Source organism: Alligator sinensis, unplaced genomic scaffold, assembly GCF_000455745.1.
Source record: "Alligator sinensis unplaced genomic scaffold, ASM45574v1 scaffold349_1, whole genome shotgun sequence".
NCBI classification, from domain to species: Eukaryota; Metazoa; Chordata; order Crocodylia; family Alligatoridae; genus Alligator; species Alligator sinensis.
The window spans coordinates 2,057,897-2,076,631 of NW_005841856.1; the positions used below are offsets into that span (position 1 = coordinate 2,057,897).

The following is an 18,735-nucleotide window of genomic DNA, read 5'->3' on the forward strand; positions in this document are numbered from 1 at the left end:
TCCACAGTCAGAGCCCAGTTATCTTAATCTTCAGAGAGTCACAATTTCAACAAAACAATGATATTTTGTATATGGAGCAAAATATTTTTCTATGGGCCTTAAATAGATTTAATAGAGTATTACATCTATAATCAGCCTTTATATTTGAAAAAAAAAGTTCAAATAATAGACTCAGTGTTTAATTGAGAATAACTTATTTTGACTTATGCTATGTTTGGAAGTGGAATTTAAATGCACCCCTCTCCCCCAACCCCATTCTATAAAAACAAGTGTTCTCCTAAAAGAACAGGAAGTCTTATGAAAGCCAACATGACATAGAAATTGCATATTAAAATGTCAGTATGGAGTTTTATGATGAATTAACAATAGGGATATTTTTAAAACCTCTAAATCAAGATGAGACAGCCATTTAGGTACTATTGTACTTTCACAAAACATATCCAAGCTGTTCCTAAAACCATAAAACCAGGCCAACCTGGCAAGGGAAAGTGATCCAAAGCTTGTTTTACTCCAGGATATTGTCTAACATCTGGACAAAAATTCCTCCTGATATCAGCCAGCGCCTAAGCAGCAATAAGAGGATAAGTGAGAGGGCTCTTCATTTGCTTTCATAAATTGGAATGCATTTAAGAAGTTTAACTTTAATTGGGTTTGTTTTGCTGAGATCTGTACTAGATAGAAATGTGTTCTATCTAGGCTGAAGTCAGGAGCTAGCCAACCCTATTTCATTCCCAGGACAGTTCAAAATTTGGTAGGATAAAATAGCTTCACAAAGAAAAAAGACATTGTCTATTCTTTTACAATGATACATCATGTAAAAATATATCACTTTCTTTTAAGCCAGTGGCTCCAATTGACAGGTCAGCAAGATGCCAGATAGCTGCTGTGGGAGGTGTCTATCCATCCCAAAATTGCCAGTAACATCCTGATAATCATTTCTGCACTTGTGAACCTAATTTTATTGTGGTAAATGGCAATCTTCCCATTGACTTCAAAAGTACAAGATAATGTTGCTGCTTGCGAAAGGGAGAACAGAAGAATTTCCAGAATCACTTCATACAGCCAGAGAACAGGAAGAAGGGATAATACCTGGACTGTAGTCATCCTAGTGTAGGCAAAGCTTCTGCAACCAGACCTTTTACTTCTCTGTCATTTAAATCTGCCAAACAAGTAGTAGAAACAAAATGAATTGGTGGTAGCACAGGTCATAATGTAGTTAATTTTAATCATCATTCCTTAGGGGAGCCAAAGGTTCATTGAAGTCAGTCAGTAAATGTTGCATGAATAAGGACTACAGAATTCTCAGGACTAGACGATGTTAAAGCAATAGTTTTAAAATGTAATAGTCAATAGAAATAGACTGAAGGAAAGACTAGTTATACAGTGGCTCCAGTGACTGAAATAAAACAAGGGCTGATATCTAGGGAGGCATCCTGATTATATCTAGTTAAGTATTTAATTGAATAGATACTCTCCAAAAGTATTTTATCACTAAGATATACTCTCAAATTGCTGAAGTGGGGATTATACAAATAAGGCTATTAAAAAGAAATGCTTATTACCAAAGGCGCAAGGGCACTAAAAGTACATGTACTAACAAAGTGCAGGGGAAAAAATATGAAGAGGGAGTTATGGTTTTGTTTTATCATGTAGTTATTTTGCTTGTTAGAAAACATTTTCATTATACTATAAAACACATATAATTGTTACTTTTATCGAGAAAATTTAACAATGGTGGGCATAAACTGAGGCTTGTTCCTGACCTCATAAAAACGATCACCAAATTCCCTTTAAAAGTTGGTACTTCCATCTGGAAGTCTCGAAGAAACAAATACTGTGTCATGCAGGTGAAGCTGAAATAGCAAACTAGAGAAGACTATACCCTAACACAAACTACATCATCTTCACTTCACTAGAAGATATTGTCAAAATAAAATATGCATTTCAGGATTATCCTTATGAGATATAATTAAAAAAAAAAAAAAAAAAAAAGAGTGTAAAATGAATGCCTCCGTGGATTTATCTGCATGCAATGCCATGCCATCATAGCAATGCACTATGGTGACGTAGTGTCTGCAGACAAAAACCATGATGCTGCTGCTAGGTCAGTGTAGCAGTGTGCTCCCTTGGTATATAGCACATTGCTATGGCAATGTAGTGGCTAAAAATAACCTTGCACCACTGGCACAGCACAGTATGGGCTTTTACTGCCTGTACTGCCTTTTGGAAGTGCTAAATGATGGCACAGCACCAATGGCACCATAGGGGCACATGCAGACATGCCCAATGACTTAGTATTCCCTCACTTCCAGCCTGTCCATTGGTGCAGCATTTCTGCTCACAAGAAATTCTGCAGTTTGAGCAACACCACTAGGACAGCTGTGATGCTGTACTGTAAAAGAATGCACAACCCATCAGGAAGCAGAAGAGGGATACCTGTACTAAAACTGTCAGTACACGGTGCCTTTATTCAGTTCTCCAGAATAGATTCCTGTATTCATATTTCTTCCTTAAGATGTGCAGTGGGAGCGACCTCAGTATCTTTGACCCAAACTTAGGGGTTCACAGACAAAAATAAAATAAAATAAAATAAAATCCAACATGCTCCCCAGTAGCTCCTACTAACCTGATACCTTCAGCTAACATCCAGTAAGATATTAAAATACGAAAGTAAATTAATTTACAGTGCAATATTTTGGGATAGAAAATGAGTGGCTGTGAAACGTGAATTATACATCTCTATTTTGATGCATTTTATTGAAAATAATTATTACCTTTAATAAAGATTTAGAAACAATTGAACAAGTTGGCATATTATTAAATGAAAGATACACATTTCCCTTAAGTACACATTACTTACGGTGCTGATCTTAGTTTTCATTCTGTATTTGTCAGCATTGACTCTATTCATGATCTGGTCAATGCAACTCAGATAACTTATTTGAGAAACTGATAGGGTTTCAAAATAAAGTTGTTTTCAGTTGCATATTTAATCATTCACTAACTTTCTATTTTTCTCCCATTCTTAAGATATTTAACTATTATGATATTAAAAACTGTGTCATAAGCATAGAAATTATGACATTTTTGTAGATGGGGAGGAAGTGAGTAGAGAGGGAAGAGCTTCTAAATCAGGGGTGGGCAATTATTTTGGGTGGAGGGCCACGTAACCAGTTTTGGCAAGCTGTTGAGAGCTGCATGGGTAGCCTCGTCCCTTGACAGGTGCCCTGCCCCCTGGTCACCATCTTGGGACCCATGTCCCAGTGTCTTGGGACCAATGTTCCAGGGCCAGCACCGGTGGGGCCCAGGTGCAGCGCAGGCTGGCAGGGGTCTGTGGAGCCAGGGTAGGCTGCACCAGCAGGGAGAGGGGGGAGCTGGCCTGGCTATATAGAGCCCCCATCAGCCAGGACTCTGTACTCCTGCTGCCCTGCTCTGGGCCCCACCGACGCTAGCCCCAGGACACTGGTGTGGGTCTCACACTCCCGCTCACTCCCAGTGCCCCCACCCCTATGGTACAGGCAGGGAGAAGTGTGCAGCCCCAACCCCCTGCTCTGTGACAGGTAAGGAGCTGGTGTTGAGTGTGGGGAAAAGTGGTCCCTCAGCCACCCCATGGCTGGTGCTCCCTGCTACAGCCACTTGCAGTCCGTGTGGGGCTGTCCTGAGCAGGCACAGGCAGCCACATGTGGGCTGCAAGGAGCTGCAGCACAGGGCACCCACCACAGAGTGGGCAAGGGGCCACTTTTCCTGTGCTTAGCACCAGCTTGTAACCCACCCCCCGCTGCCAGGGTGGGCACCAGCAGCAAACACTGCCCAATGTGGCAAGCTGGGGGGCTGCAGATGCTGCCACCAACAGGTGAGCCCCAGCATGGGGCCCAGGTTGGCAGCAGAGGTGCGTTACAAGCTGGTACTGAGCACCGGAAAAGCAGCTCCTCACCCATCCCATGGCCAGCGCCCCACACTGCAGCCACCTCGTCAGGGCTGTGCCATGGCGGCAGCAGCTGTGCCCCCCACCCCCACTTGCTGCATCGGGCAGTGTTTGCCACCGCTGCCTCTGGGCTGCCCAGCGCGCAAGCTCTGGGTGGGCACCAGCAGCAAACACTGCCCAATGTGGCAAGCTGGGGGGCTGCAGATGCTGCCACCAACAGGTGAGCCCCAGCATGGGGCCCAGGTTGGCAGCAGAGGTGCGTTACAAGCTGGTACTGAGCACCGGAAAAGCAGCTCCTCACCCATCCCATGGCCAGCGCCCCACACTGCAGCCACCTGCAGCCCACACAGGGCTACCTGTGCCTGATCAGGACAGCCCCACATGGTCTACAAACAGCTGCAGCAGGGAGTACAGGTCAAGGGGCAGGCAAGGGGCTGCTATTCCCTGGGCTCCTTCCCTGCCCATGGTCCTCCCCTGCCCTTCCTCCCCTACCCTTACCTGAGTTTCTGGCGTGGTGCAGTCACATGGTCCCAGGCCAGAAGCCCCTGCTGGGGCTTCCAGATGGGGGGGGTGGGGCCAAGCGGGCCCTGTTGCAGGAACCCACCAGGCTTCCCCTGGGTCCTACTGCCCCTGGTTTCTCTCATTTTTGACAGGAACCAAGGACAGATCAATGTTAATTTTCTAAATTTTTTTAGGGGGCCTGCAGGCCAGATAGAATGGTCTCACAGGCTGGATCTGGCCCACAGGCCCTATTTTGCCCACCCCTGTTTTAAATAATGCCATTAAAACTCACTGCAAGATATTTTATCAAGAACTTTGCAACCAACATAGATAACTGCAATGGGACAGTTTGGCAAGGAAATTAGAAAAATACTATCAGTATAACATTTTTCATATTATTTAAAACTTGCTAAGGAAACTTAACAAGAAGACACTGACATATACCTGGAAAAAATATTTTCCTTCTACTTGCCTGCTTCCTTAATTTCTCTGCTTTATCTCAGTCTTGACTGGAGCAAGCAGAATTCTAACATTCCAGTTCACATTATGTTCAGTAGTTTTACATGTTATCCTCACTATTTCCATGTGTTAGCAACCATTTCCTTCATTTGAAAAAAAATGAGGATGTGGTGGAAGAACAGATGACAGAATGCAAATAAAGTCATACAAACACAAGCAAGGATAGAGTCTTTCACTTAGAGGCTGAAGCCCCAACAACTGTCTGGACATCATAGTCAAGTACATGACTAAATGGGGCTTACTGGAGAAAGCAGCCCTGGACCAGAATAAATGGTGACACCATATCAAGGGAAGGAGCCCATGTCTGCATAGAAAGTATGGGATGAAAAAATGTATTTCTTTTTAGCTAGGCTTATACTGTAACATTTTTCTTTGACATTGCTTGCAAGACTAATTTTTGATAATGCTTACAAAATAGAACATTATTTGGTTCTGTTATGTAAGCCAACATTGTGTTTGATTCAACAGCTGGAAAATTAGAGCAACGTTGTGTGTGCCAATGTATTAGAATACCATCACTTGTTCATCTATAGTTAATGGCTAATCAGTATTTTCATTATGAATTGTGTGTGCAGAAGAAAGGAATCATATCCTTCCCAACCTGTAGACAGTGTCTACAACCTCAGTGCGACAGCAACATGACTGTGCTGGGAGTGGGGGAGAGGCATTGCACATGCTAATTGTTTTTTAGCCTGTCATATTGGTACCAGGAATGCATAAAAAGGAAAAACTATCCACACAAACTGCAGTTAAATCTTGTATTAAATTCAATATTTAATATTCCAACCAGGTAATCCCTTAAATCTCAATAACTGAAGTAGTCTTCTCGATTAAAAACTTTGAGAGAGCCTTGATTACAAAAACAAATAAAGGAGATATTAGGATAATATGCACTCTCTTTTCAGTTCATCCTGATATTTTTATACCTCACTTGCTATGGTATGCGGGCAACACCACACACCTTTCTGGTGAGTAAGGTCTGAAAAGCGCATAGGAAGAGAACATATCAGAAATAATTTAAAAATCCTGAATGAATTTAAAATAAGCTGATTTGACTGAATTGTTATTTATACATGACTTAAATATTAAAGTAGGAGAAATCTAACCGGCTCCAATCCTCTTAGTGTGTTACAAGATAAATCAGGGTATGATGGATACCATCCAACTAGATAAATCTACACGTTGCATCCCATGAGTCTACAAAAACAGTCCAATCTTAAAGAGTGATGATTTTTTCCTATAATCTCTAGCTTCTTCAAATTCTAAGGTACTTTGCATCGTCACAGAACTACTCTTTTTTCCCCCAGTATGTTTAGCTATATTTTTTCCTTATATCCAAAAGTAACATTTATTTTTGAAGGAGTTTAACATCAACAGAAAGGTTCAATTTATGCCATCACTTAATGAACAGTTCTTCATAATTCTGGGCACTATATAAACCCTTAATAGGAAGAAAGGCTGGATTGTGATTTGGACCCTCTGCCAACCCTGCTTACAGCCTTTTGTTGACTCATTAGCCTTTGTTTTAAATGCTTAGCCATAAAAATGTTCAGGAATATACGCCTGCTTGGGAGCAGGGAATGGCACGGAGTTGACTTTGTCTTGCTCCTCACTCATTGGCAGCACAGTTGAGTTGGTTTGAGGGGTGTTTATAATTAACTGCTGGAAAAGGCTAGCAAGCAGTAAAATCACTATCCTCTGAGAAAGAGAAAGAAAAAACCTTAGACTTAGAGTATATTCTTCTGGCACTTCTGAGGGCTATGTCCAGAAAGTAAAAATAAGAAAGTCTAAATCTAGTCTAAACTAATTAGCAAGGAGAAGGAAGGAAAGCAAGTACCTCAGATTGCTGGGTCCTTCTGTAAATCACATTCTTGATGGAAACCAGATACTATAAACTGTGCTACAAACAGAATTGCTCTTTCCTTTCCAGTTGTTAGGGAATGTTTTATTACATGTTGTAAATCACAACTAGAATTCTATCCTTGTATTGCTCTTGGCACTGATAAAGTAATCCTAAAAAAATATCAGTGAGAATTCAATGAATGCTAATGGCGCAGTATTCTGAAATTTATAGAAACCTTGGCTTAGATGAAAGTTGCTTGAAGCAACAATTAACTGAGTTTATCAGAGGAAAGTTCGGTAACCAATGAATGCAACATGCGATGCAGATGCTGCATGATAAATAAATCAGGAAATAAATCCATTCATTCCATGTACTACAATTCACTTGCAGACAAATAGGTCATAGAAACCTCATAGTCTAAGGCCAGAAGGGAAAAAGAATTACTTGGGCATGCTCATGTCTCCTGAGGTAGTAATCTGACAGCTTTTTGTGCCAAAGAATAGTTCCCAGGTTGTCTAGTATCAGGCATGTACCATCCTTCTGGCCAAAGTGCCTGCTGTTTGGCTGCATCTGTCCCTTCAGTGAAAATGAACCGCGGCGCTCATTCCAACCTCACACAAAACAGAACAACACCTCACCACACTTTTCTGTTTTATTGGTTATTTTATTAGTTTTAGAGTAGGAACTTAAACCACTATTCCCACTGAAAATGTTCCACGTAGTGCACTAAGAACAAATTTATTTTCTGCCTACAGCAGGTGTTATTCAGAAATCTTAAACAAAAGTGTTTAAAATGCCATAAAGGTAATGCTTTGGAGGTTTTATATAGTTTTCTCAGTAAATGATATTAAATTTTTTGGTTCCTGCACCTGCCTACTCTTTGTATTAGCATAAGTATTCATATCTTTACAAATATATTGTGGCATTTGGATATATTAAAAGAAAAATAGAAGCAACGTCCAACTGCAAAGCATCTGCCATGAGAGGAAAACTATAGTCTACTAATTATACAATAAACACATTTCAAAGTTTTTCTTTATAAACTGAACTTTTAAAAAAATATGTGAATAAGGTGAAAGGCACTCTCTCATTTTGTTCTTGAGCCTTGTCTGGGGATTGGATAGTCTCATTAAGATGTCATGCATGTTGTAATCCATGTTCATCTAACCAAGGTGGTTACAATTACACCTGCAGCAATTAGCAAACCTAATTGTTGCAACTATTTGGTTAATATTGTCATGATCACTAGAAGGACTTGATTTGAGAAATATGTTCCATAATGAACAGTCACCTCCCCCACCTCCAATCTCAAACAATATATTAAATAAAAGCACAGAACCAAAAAAATGTTTTATTTAACAGTGGGTTCAATCCGGTTTCACTGCTTCAGAGACCTCCAAGAGTAGATCCTTCAAAAGTCAATCTCCATCAGGAGACAGAAATCACTCTCATACTTGTGTAGAGACATGACTGTTAAGTGAAGTAACACCTCCTCCTTATCGTCTCTCCTCCCCCTTTCAAGTACTGATCCAAAAATAAGCTATTATTTTTTTCAGTTGATGCAAAACTCATTTGTGGGTGCTGGGGAGACAATGCACATTCACTAAGGCAATTTACAACATGAAAAATTCTGTAAGATGTGATATATCTGCAGCAATATAAGAGAAGAGGGACCTCTAACCCTTTACCATAACACTGTAGCTCTTTCAGATATATTGTGAATTGTGCTGTGAATTTATCAACTATAAGGAGAATCTTTTCAAACCTCACTTGCAATTTTAGTATCAGAAGTGGATGTATAGAATTTCATACTATATCAAAAAAATATCCCTCTTAGGCTGTGTGAAACGTGGAAATTAAATCAGCAAGACTGATGAATTCAGCCAGCAATCTATTGAAATATTTTGGATTTCTCTGGATGGCAATGTGTTTATGCTTATATAAATGCCAGAAAAAATTAAAAGATGGTGTTTCATTCACTTTGGAATAATTTTTTATTCCTCTTGGTTTTCTAGGTTTCTTCAGAAAAAAAATTAGGATTTACCATTAAGTTATACTCCACAGATTATTCTTTTTTCTTTTTCCTGCTATTTATACTGTGCTATTATATTTTAAATGCTTAATTAAGTTACATGGTTTTAATTAATGTATCCTGACACACACGATGTTTCATGCAGTTGTATTTTTTCAGTTATTTCACATTTTGCTGAGTTTTTCTTATTAGCAAATCAAAACTTATTTCAAACTATTGTATCCTGCTATCCATTTTCCTGGATTTTATCTATCTCACTGTATAGTTTCAATAAGCTTTCTGCCCATTTGTTTTGAAACAAAAATAGCAGTTGTTAAGCTGCTGTAAAGTTCCTCTTCTACAGTGGGACGGCAGGTGGGAGGGGAAGGACATACACTTATATTCTCACATAAAATGACTGTGATACTGAATTTTTAATCCAGAAAATGAGACATGTGGATAGCTATTCCTCCTCCTTCATGGTAGAAAACTTGCCCAGAATTGTGGGGATACTTCTAAAGGAACAACAGTAACTCTTAGTTACCTATTACTTGGAAGGAGCATGGTTTCTTTAAACAGTTTTGGCAATTATTGAGTTTTTATATCTTCAATACTTTTATAGTATGTATTTAATATAGTTTAAATATTTAACATGTATAATATTAATATATTCCCAGATTGGCATTATATATTTCAACTGAGTCTCATGTTGTAATTAAGACATTACAAAAATTATTGTTGTATAATATAAGCTTACCAGCAAATGGAAACAGTCAGCAGTTGAACCACAAGATGTCATTGTATGCCAGTCCAGCATTTTCTTATCTTGCTATGATTCTCTGCACCACACCGTGCAAGGGAATAGTTCTTCTTGATGTGCAAAAGGTTTAATAGTAGGCAGAAATGTCATCTTCAAAACACACAGCAGCATACCTACTTATTCTTTTAATAGCTGTGGAGAAATTTTAAAAAATAATGAGTATTTTTAGCTAAATTAATATATCACTGTAAATACTGAAAAGTTGATTTTTATTTAAAACAAATCTAGAGATATTTGCTTCTGTTAAAGACTACTCCTGGGAAAGGTTTGAAATTTACATATTTTTCAGAGGCTTTTTGAACAATGTGCTTTGTTAAATTCAGTAGATACCAATGTCATATACATCAATCCCATTTTACTGCTTTTAACCATTCCTTTACAATGAAACATCTGAATCAGTCTTCTATCTATCTTTGAGACTCCAATTCTGTGTAATTATGCCAATTTTCAAGGGATATATACTCAAATGCTTAGATAAAATGTTTTTGAAAATTGGCATTTTGCATGATCACGAGATTCAGTCTCATTAGACTACATTGTCTACCCTCCAGACATCAATTAATGGAAAGGCTAGAGGACAAACTGTTCCCAGATTTTTTGGATCTATTTTGCAGCTAAATTACATAGGGTCATGGAAGGAAAAGAGGAGGAAAGACAGACAAAAGAAATTCCAAAGAACATTCAAGGAGATTTTTGAGCCATATGTGCTATACGTAGACAGTGGTAAGATATTAGAGATACAGTTTACCTTAAATGTCAAAGACATTATCTTTCAATTAACAAAAAATGTTAGCTACCTGACTACCAGATAACAACATTCATATAGGATAGGTACAAACAGGGCCGTCCTTAGGGAGGGGCGAATTGGGGTGACCGCCCCAGGCCCCGCAGTTGGGGGCCCTGAAGAGCCAGGCAGAGCAGCGGCGACATGGAGCTGGGTGGAGCAGCAACTCCGCATTCAGCTGCTCGCTACCCCCCTGCTGCCAATGCCGCCCCTAATGGTGGTAGCAGCTTCTTCAGGTCCAGGGCATGTGGGCAACACATTTGCCCTTTAGTGGCAAATCTTAGACTGGGTTCTAAAAATTAAACCAGTCTATATGTGCTGAACTTTTGTTTTATAATGGGTATAAACTGGTTTTGTGTGCCAAATTTCTGCTGTTAAGGGTATAGACCAGTTTGTAATCACTTATACTGTAAAAATGTAATGTCTGTAACTAGCCATAGAGGGACAACAGAATGTTCTATTGTGCCTTTCTAAGGATGATTTGCAAGGTCTTTTAAATTATTTACAATGATATAAAGTACTTTGAAGTTAAAAAAGAGAGGGATAGAATAGCCATAATTAATGAAAGTAAAGATAATATATTCATAACATTCCTGTTGCATCATTTTCTAAAATGCACTGATTCCTCTCCCTCTGCCAAAATTTAAAGATCAGGGAGAGGGAGGAATAATTTTAATGCGTTTGTTTTATGTTCTAATCAAAATTTAATCTTTATATTCATGCAGATTTTTAAGATGTATGCACGTACACTTTGCTGTGTAAATTAACAATGAGAACTTTCCACCATAGCTAGTTAAAAAGTTAGACCTTGAAGGTCTGTGATCTGTAAATAGGTATGTGTTTATTTTCCCCTTGGAGTCTGCTTATTTCTAGCCAGTTAGATTATTACTAAACAAAAGGAAGAGATACACAATAATCCAAACCTGTATGCATTGGTGGAGTCTTTTTCACTAGCCCTGGAAACCCACATATCCAATAGGCAAACACTAATACACCTGCAAATTTTGCAGGAGCAACTGTTCAAATGTGTAGCATCCTCTGTTAGGGAGTTTATGGGATATAGGGAGATCAGAAAACAAGAAAATTATGACAGAGATCTGGGCACTGACTTACAGAAAGACTGAGAGACAGAACATCAGCTTTTTTCAATCCAATGCGACTAAAATTGTGCTCCCAAATAAAAGCAGCCCAACTGATTACTAGGATCTGACACACTAATTCAATTATAACAACATCTGAAGTATCATCTTCATCTTTCCTTTGGTATGCTAATCAACATCAAATATGGGGTTATTTATTTCAAATCACTACCACTTGTCAGTTGTGCCTGGACAAAACACAGAAAGGCTCTACATTTTCTGGTCATTATTCATTAAATCAAAGAGACCTATACAATGCTCAGATCAAAGACCATCCATTTCCTTCTTGTGGGACAATTTCCCTTTTGAAATGTGTAACTTGAATTATAGTTCAGGAATAATGTGCAACTGCAGCGTAATCACATCCTGTCCTTGTTCATGATCTTATAGGTGAGCAGCAAGTTTTAAAAATGGCACATTTCTTTGGGATATTTAAAAACTATTAAAAGTTAAAGCAGTGTTTTGGGTGGTTGTTTGTCAATGGAATTCAATTTATCAGGAAAGTCAACTTTATTATTATTGTAACAGCCTGAAAGTCATATCCTTCATATGAGTCTTCTGATGAAGCTTCAAGTTATTGCTTTAACCTAACAGCTCCATCTCCATAGTCTTATGAAATTCGATATGTTTAAAGGTTCAAGGCCTGACACTGATTTTCTGACACAGGAAAAAAAATCCCTTTGACTTAAACAGTTGGGTACATTATACTGTTTTAGCTTGTGACACATGAAAATATTGCTTATTCTGATTTGAGATGCAGACACAAATAATGGGTTTTATGACAAGAGACAATGGTTTCCTAATTAGACATTTCTATGTATGGCCTTGATCTTAGGAAATCATAATGCTATGGAGATATTCTCCTTAGAACTGACTTCAGTGGGATGCTTTTCTTAATAAAGTGATCAGAATTGCAGCCATCATTATAGGCAACACTGGTGGCACCACTCATTATTAAGGTTGCCCTACAATATTATATTACTAAACTTCAACTGTTTGTGCTGAAATATTCCACACTGGGTGCATCTACAAGAGATGCTGATTGTGCAGTAACCAAAATATAGTGCACAGTAGTGTGTCAAAGCACAGACAGTGCAAATACGCTACTGCACAGCATTATTAGGCTACTACACAGTAGCGTCACCTAAAAGACTAGGTGTAATACAAGTACTAAATAAATGTGCAGTAGCGTCTCATGAAGATATGCCCACTGCGTTTCTATTTCAGGCTGAATATTAGAAAGCCAACTGCCCAAAGGAGCTCAGCTGAACCTGAGAACTTAGGTAAGCAAAAATGTCGTCATTTTTTCATTTGTTAAAAAAATTCTGGTGACCTTTTCTTGGAACACCTGTACCATTCCCATATTTTGAAGCACTGCAGGGAGTGGATTTTGCATCTGGCATCTGTCCTTTGCCATCCTCAAAAATTGGCCTGAATTTGACCAAATTCAATCGTTAAAGAAATCACAGTTTACACATGATCAAAGGAGATGTTCTATAGCTTGGCATTTACATTTTATTAAGAGGTCAATTCATCTGTCCAGTATTTTCACTGCAGTTACAACTCTGGACTTCTGGGGACCATATTGGTTCCAACTATCTAAACTAGGAGCAAGGAGCATGTCTTGCTTAGGCTCTTAGCAAATCTTTGGACCCAGGCAGCATGAAAAAGGAAACCACTCTGTTTGAGAGCAGAGGAAACAAAAAGTAACGAAAAAGGAGATGGGGAAGGAATGGCAGTTGGCCAAGTCAGGTGGAACAAGGAGGTTAGGGTAAGAGAAGGGAGATTTTTTGGGTGGACAAGGGAAACTAGAACCAGCTATACAAGTGGCTTAGTACCTAATGCTAGGGAGAAAGACAGGGGTTGAGACTTGAAACCAGTACTTAGGAGGATGAGCAAGGACAGAGAGTGGACAAGAAGGCCAGTGAAAGAAATGTTCGAAATGGGAGTCAAGAGGAGAAGAGGTGCTTCATGGCTAAGGCGTCAATGAGAGAGAAAGAACAAATGAGGGCCCAGTAGAGAGGGAACAAGGCAAGGAAACTGAGGCAAGAGAGAAGCTGGAGAAGGCATGAATATGACAGTGAATTGGAGTGGGAAATGGAAACAGGGCAGGAAGAAAGACAGGTTGGGAGGGGATGAGTCAGGAGATATCAAGCTTTAGGAGGAACTGAGAGGGGGACCTGTGCCTCCTAGAGTACCCTCCTTTACAGAGCCTGGAGAAGAGCCAGAGAATTTACAACCTCATCTTCCTTATCTGTCTTTGTCTATGAAACCCATTGCCAAGAGAGTATCTAATTCCTCCACAGTGCTGATCCACAAAGGGGTCCCATTGTGAGAGGAGGGAGGGGAAAGTATCACTCCTACAGATCCATGCAAAGTAAAAACTCAAGGGAACCATTTATGTCAGTGGGACTACTCATGTGAACAAAGAAAATAATCCTTATAGATATGTCAAGATTGGGCTTAACTCATTAATACAATTTAACTGTCCTTCTGTTTCCCCTGGAACTGTCCTCACCCTCAAAAAAGATTTGATTTTCTGTAGTCTGAACACTAGCCTTCTATTATGGAAATGGAAAATCCCTATGGGAACTTACAATATACAATAACATGGAATGAATATTACAGGCAGTTGCAGAAGATATAAATATCAGTTATTATATTTTGTTTAATAATCTATGAATCAAGTTGTTTCATACACACTCAACACATCGTGCTATTGAGTTTGCACAAATGTGTCTCTGTGGGGGTCAATATAATTGCATGACTAAGTCTTTAAGTTAGTTTACCAGTAGGTATTCAAGATAACTTGTATTTATCAATCTTCAGTAAATTGCCTGATATAATTAAAGCCATAAAGGATTAAATCCACATTACAAGCATGTTTAAAATGTAAGTTCAAGCACAAACCAGAAAAATACAACCAAACTCTCCTCTCTCCTCCCTCATTAAATACTAAAAAGACAAAGGAATCATTCTACAATCATAAAGAACTAGACTAGATAAAGCCAAATGCCACTTACAAGTTGCAACATACTCCAATTATAAAACACTATTAAAAGATCCAGAGCATGTGAAATACATCCCAAAAGATGGACAGTGGCTGTCTCCCCATATTTGTAACTCTAGATACCTTTTTCATTTTTTAATAAGTTTGAGGATGGGGTAGGAAGGACATAGAAAAAGCATAAGCCATTGGACCTACCATAAAATTTTTATCATCCAGAAAATTTAAAAGAAGATAATAAAGTTAGAATAGGGACAAACTAAGATGGCATGAGGAATTGAACCAAGACTTCAAAAGCAGGTAAGAATTTAGCCCAAAAGATCTAGTAGACATTTGCCTATTTCTAGGAAACCGTATTGTCATTTTGTGGTGAAAATGAATTACTTGATCAAACAATATGGTCAAAAAATAAATTAGAGAGGGGACAGAAATAATAGGGACTGCAAAATAAATAAATAAATAAACAAACAAATAAATAAGGATTTATGTTTTCCAGTTTTCAGTGAAATATTAATTTTTCTGAACTTTTTTGGCAAGCTTTAATGGCTAATATAGTTCTTCTTATATTCCTCCTTATTTAACACTCCAAGTCTTCACACCTCAACCATTTCCATTTCAGCCACACTTTCCTTAAGATACTTCCTCCAGTTTGCTGTGTGTGGTATAAACTCAGTTTGATACTATCCTTTGATTTAAGGCAGAGGCCCGTGAACACCAAGTCTTCAAGGAATGGAGGAGCTATGAAATGAGAAATGCCGCTGTCTGATGCTAGTCAGGTTGGCAAAATTCATCTTCTCATGTCTAAGCCCAGAATAAAAAGGCATATTAAACTTTAAAGAGGACAGCCTGAGGAAGAAAGACTTTCAGTGGGTTGTCAACAGATGCCTGGGAGGAGATCCCTTCAGAGGACGAGTCAGAAAGAAGATACAGAAGTCATAACAAGCAGATTTCCTTCCAGCCCAGAGATGGAGACAGTTATGCTAAGTGGAATTTACTGATGTTTGCAAGGACAGTTGCATGGAAAAGGAAACAAACATGTTAGCTTATTTAATTTTATTCCTTGGTTCAGTTTGATATGCAGTTGGGTGGGGACATTTTGGGTTAATGCAGTTCAACGGAGCAGCTACAAGCTAAGGGTCTAACATCAGAGGATAGGATTAGACAGTTCCTCCGAAAAAGAGTTGAAGCAGCAAAACTTACTCTTCAGTGGGGGCTTCTGAAATAGTCTAAAGGGGGTCTGAAGCATTACTACCCTGTAACCATGATACCGCATATCACTGGACTTGCATCTCATAAATGGAGGTCTCTCATATACATATAATCTATATGACTACATATTAGAAATAGATTTAAATATAAGTGCTTAACTACATGAAATGTGCTAGTAGCACGACTTTTTTTTTCCAGTCCTTGTGCATCCCTGACTTATTTTTAAATAAAAATGACCCCCAAGCCTCATACTAATGAAAAGTGTGCCTTTATTTAAATAAACATTTGAATTCCTCTTTTTGAGGAGAAGGAAGAATGCAGGCACATAATGTTTGCATTGACTATGCACACTGATGAATACTTAACAATCTACAGTAGCAAACAAGTTCATAATTTCAAGCTAAAGTTTGCTACAGGTGCATATTCATTTCCAGGCATATTAAAATAGTTGTCAGTGACCCACTGACCTGTTCTTATGGTATTTTTTTCCTGTCATTTTGTAAGGCGTGTCAGTTTGAATTTTATAGTGCTGCCCTGGTCTCCATGGATGACAATGCAATCACAAATTCTATTTGCTTCCATTACTAAATGCTCATCATGTCTTTCCTCTCAAACTGCAGCTTATATTGCTGCATCCTGAGCTCTATTTTTCATGTATTTGTTATTTTTGTATTTACATTTCTATGGCATATAGTATTATTACCTAAATCACTCATCTTGATCCACTAGTTAAAGGTGCTCATAACAGACAGGCATGAACTCCTTCTACCTATCTGACACCAACTGCCCACAGCATCAACTCAGAAACGGCCTTCACTCATGCAAATGTTTCAACAAAAGAATGGAAACCCTGAAGGTAAAAAGCAAACAAGCAAGACAAAACCAAACCAAACCGCAGGCTCTGGGAGACTGCCAAGAGAAACAGAAATGAAGTGACATGCTCTCATATAATAAGGCCATTACAGAATCAGAAATGGTTGTTAGCATTCAAAGACATAACTCCCAATTTTCTAAATATTTCCTATTCTTGCTGCTCTGGATATAAGAAACCATTGCAACTCATGATGCATATTTATTATAAACTCCTAGTTACTCACCCACTAAGCTGGCAGACTACTGTTTTTGGTTTTTTTCCCTGCATTAGATGTAGTGGCTAAAAGTAAACTCACGAAAATATTACAGCAAGTCAGAAGGGGAACTTGCTAGCTCAAGATGAGTTCCTGCAAGAGAGAGAGAGATTGCTTCCAGCTGATTAGAGAAAACAGCAAGATCTGGTGACATTGATAGTAACTTCCTTGATACAGGGGTTTTGTTGGTTTTTTAATAGTAAAGAGCACAAGCTAGAACCCCTCAGCTGTTTTGAGTACCCAAACTATTTTTGTCTTAGTTAGAGGAAAATACCTGTAGTGAAATAAGGATTGAAGTCCTGTCAGTTTATGATCTCTATTATATTCCCATAAAAGACAATCTACTCAGAAACTATAACTATAGATGACCAATTACTGGAGTCCATAGGTGCTAATGATCATCTGATGATCACTTAGCATATATCAGCTAGTGAAGAATACAGCTGTACACTTGTTCAGGGATATTTTCTACATGGAACATACTATACTAATGAACTTTAATTAATAGTGTCTTTTAGTTTGTTTATGCATGCAATTCTGCATGCTAGTTTGAACCTTCTTCTTTTACATATTGCCTTATAAGGGGAAGGGAATTGTTGAAGTAGCAAATGTTGTTGTATTATGGGTACACGGCATCTCTGATGGCATTTTGACATCAACTTCAAAGGCATCTGCATCTTCAAACTTCTGTTTGTGTTACACATATTTAACAAATGTTTCCATGGGGATCAATTATAAATAATAACATAAGATGGATCATGCATGTTGCTGTAATATTGATGGATTTGGGAATGATTAGTTGCCATAGTGATGACTTGGCTGGGGCATGCTGGGAGAGGTTAGTTAAAGAACAGGGGAGGTTGTGTTTTGCATGCACAGTCAGCTTAATTAATCTTGACATGGTGTAGAATAGAGCAAGAGTCCCTTGAAAGAACTTTTTTCTGTGAGGTATTGCTTATGTCCTTGAGCAGCACAGTTACATGAAGCTGCTTATGCTAAAATGTTTTCCTTTTTTCCCTCTATGTTGCAGTCTCCTGGAAATGCCTTTTTTTGCATCATATGTGCCAAATTTAAATTTAGAACTATTTATGAGTGGTTTCCTTACTAGAAAATGGATGTATTATGTATCATCATACATCATTCCATGATCTGAAGGCTGCCTATAAGTTTATAAGGGATGCTCACCAGGATCTGGGGGAACATTTGTTCACCAGAGCGCCCCAAGGGATGACAAGGTCGAACGATTATAAACTCCTCCAAGACCGTTTCAGGCTGGACATAAGGAAGAACTTCTTTACTGTCTGAGCCCCCAAGGTCTGGAATAGCCTGCTGCCACAGGTGGTTCAAGCACCTACTTTGAAAACCTTCAAGAGAAATTTGGATGTTTATCTTGCTGGGATCCTATGACCCCAGCTGACTTCCTGCCCCTGGGGCAGGGGGCTGGACTTGAGGTCCCTTCCAGCCCTAATGCCTATGAAATCTATTCACTTTCACTGCTTAGCCTTAAAGAATAAGGTTAGTTTGCATTTATCTAGTGCCCTTCAGCTGATAATCTGCGGCACATTTAAAAGTGGGTAAATATTATTTTCATTGTACAGAGAAGAAAATAGGGATACATAGCAGGATAGGGCTACCTAAATACATACAGGAAATCACAGGCTTAATTGAGAATGAAACTGAATAGCCACCTTTTAAGGCTTTTACTACATTTAAATTCTTTCATTCTCTTATACACACACACATTTGGAGCACACTGGGGCTAGTGAGCATGGAAAGAAAGTAGAAAATATATCTAGTTATACCTATATCTAGATTATATGTATTATTTTGTGCATGGGATCACCTGCCCC

At 38.7% G+C, this 18,735-nt stretch overlaps 1 long non-coding RNA gene across 1 annotated transcript; it reads right to left on the bottom strand.

Moving 5' to 3' along the window:
• Positions 1-863: 863 nt before the first annotated feature.
• Positions 864-16,993, bottom strand: LOC102370850. The gene is made up of 3 exons (XR_322970.3): positions 16,856-16,993; positions 9,557-9,751; positions 864-1,159 (listed from the first exon to the last, which is right to left on the bottom strand). It is a non-coding gene; the product is annotated as an uncharacterized LOC102370850 (long non-coding RNA).
• Positions 16,994-18,735: the final 1,742 nt, after the last annotated feature.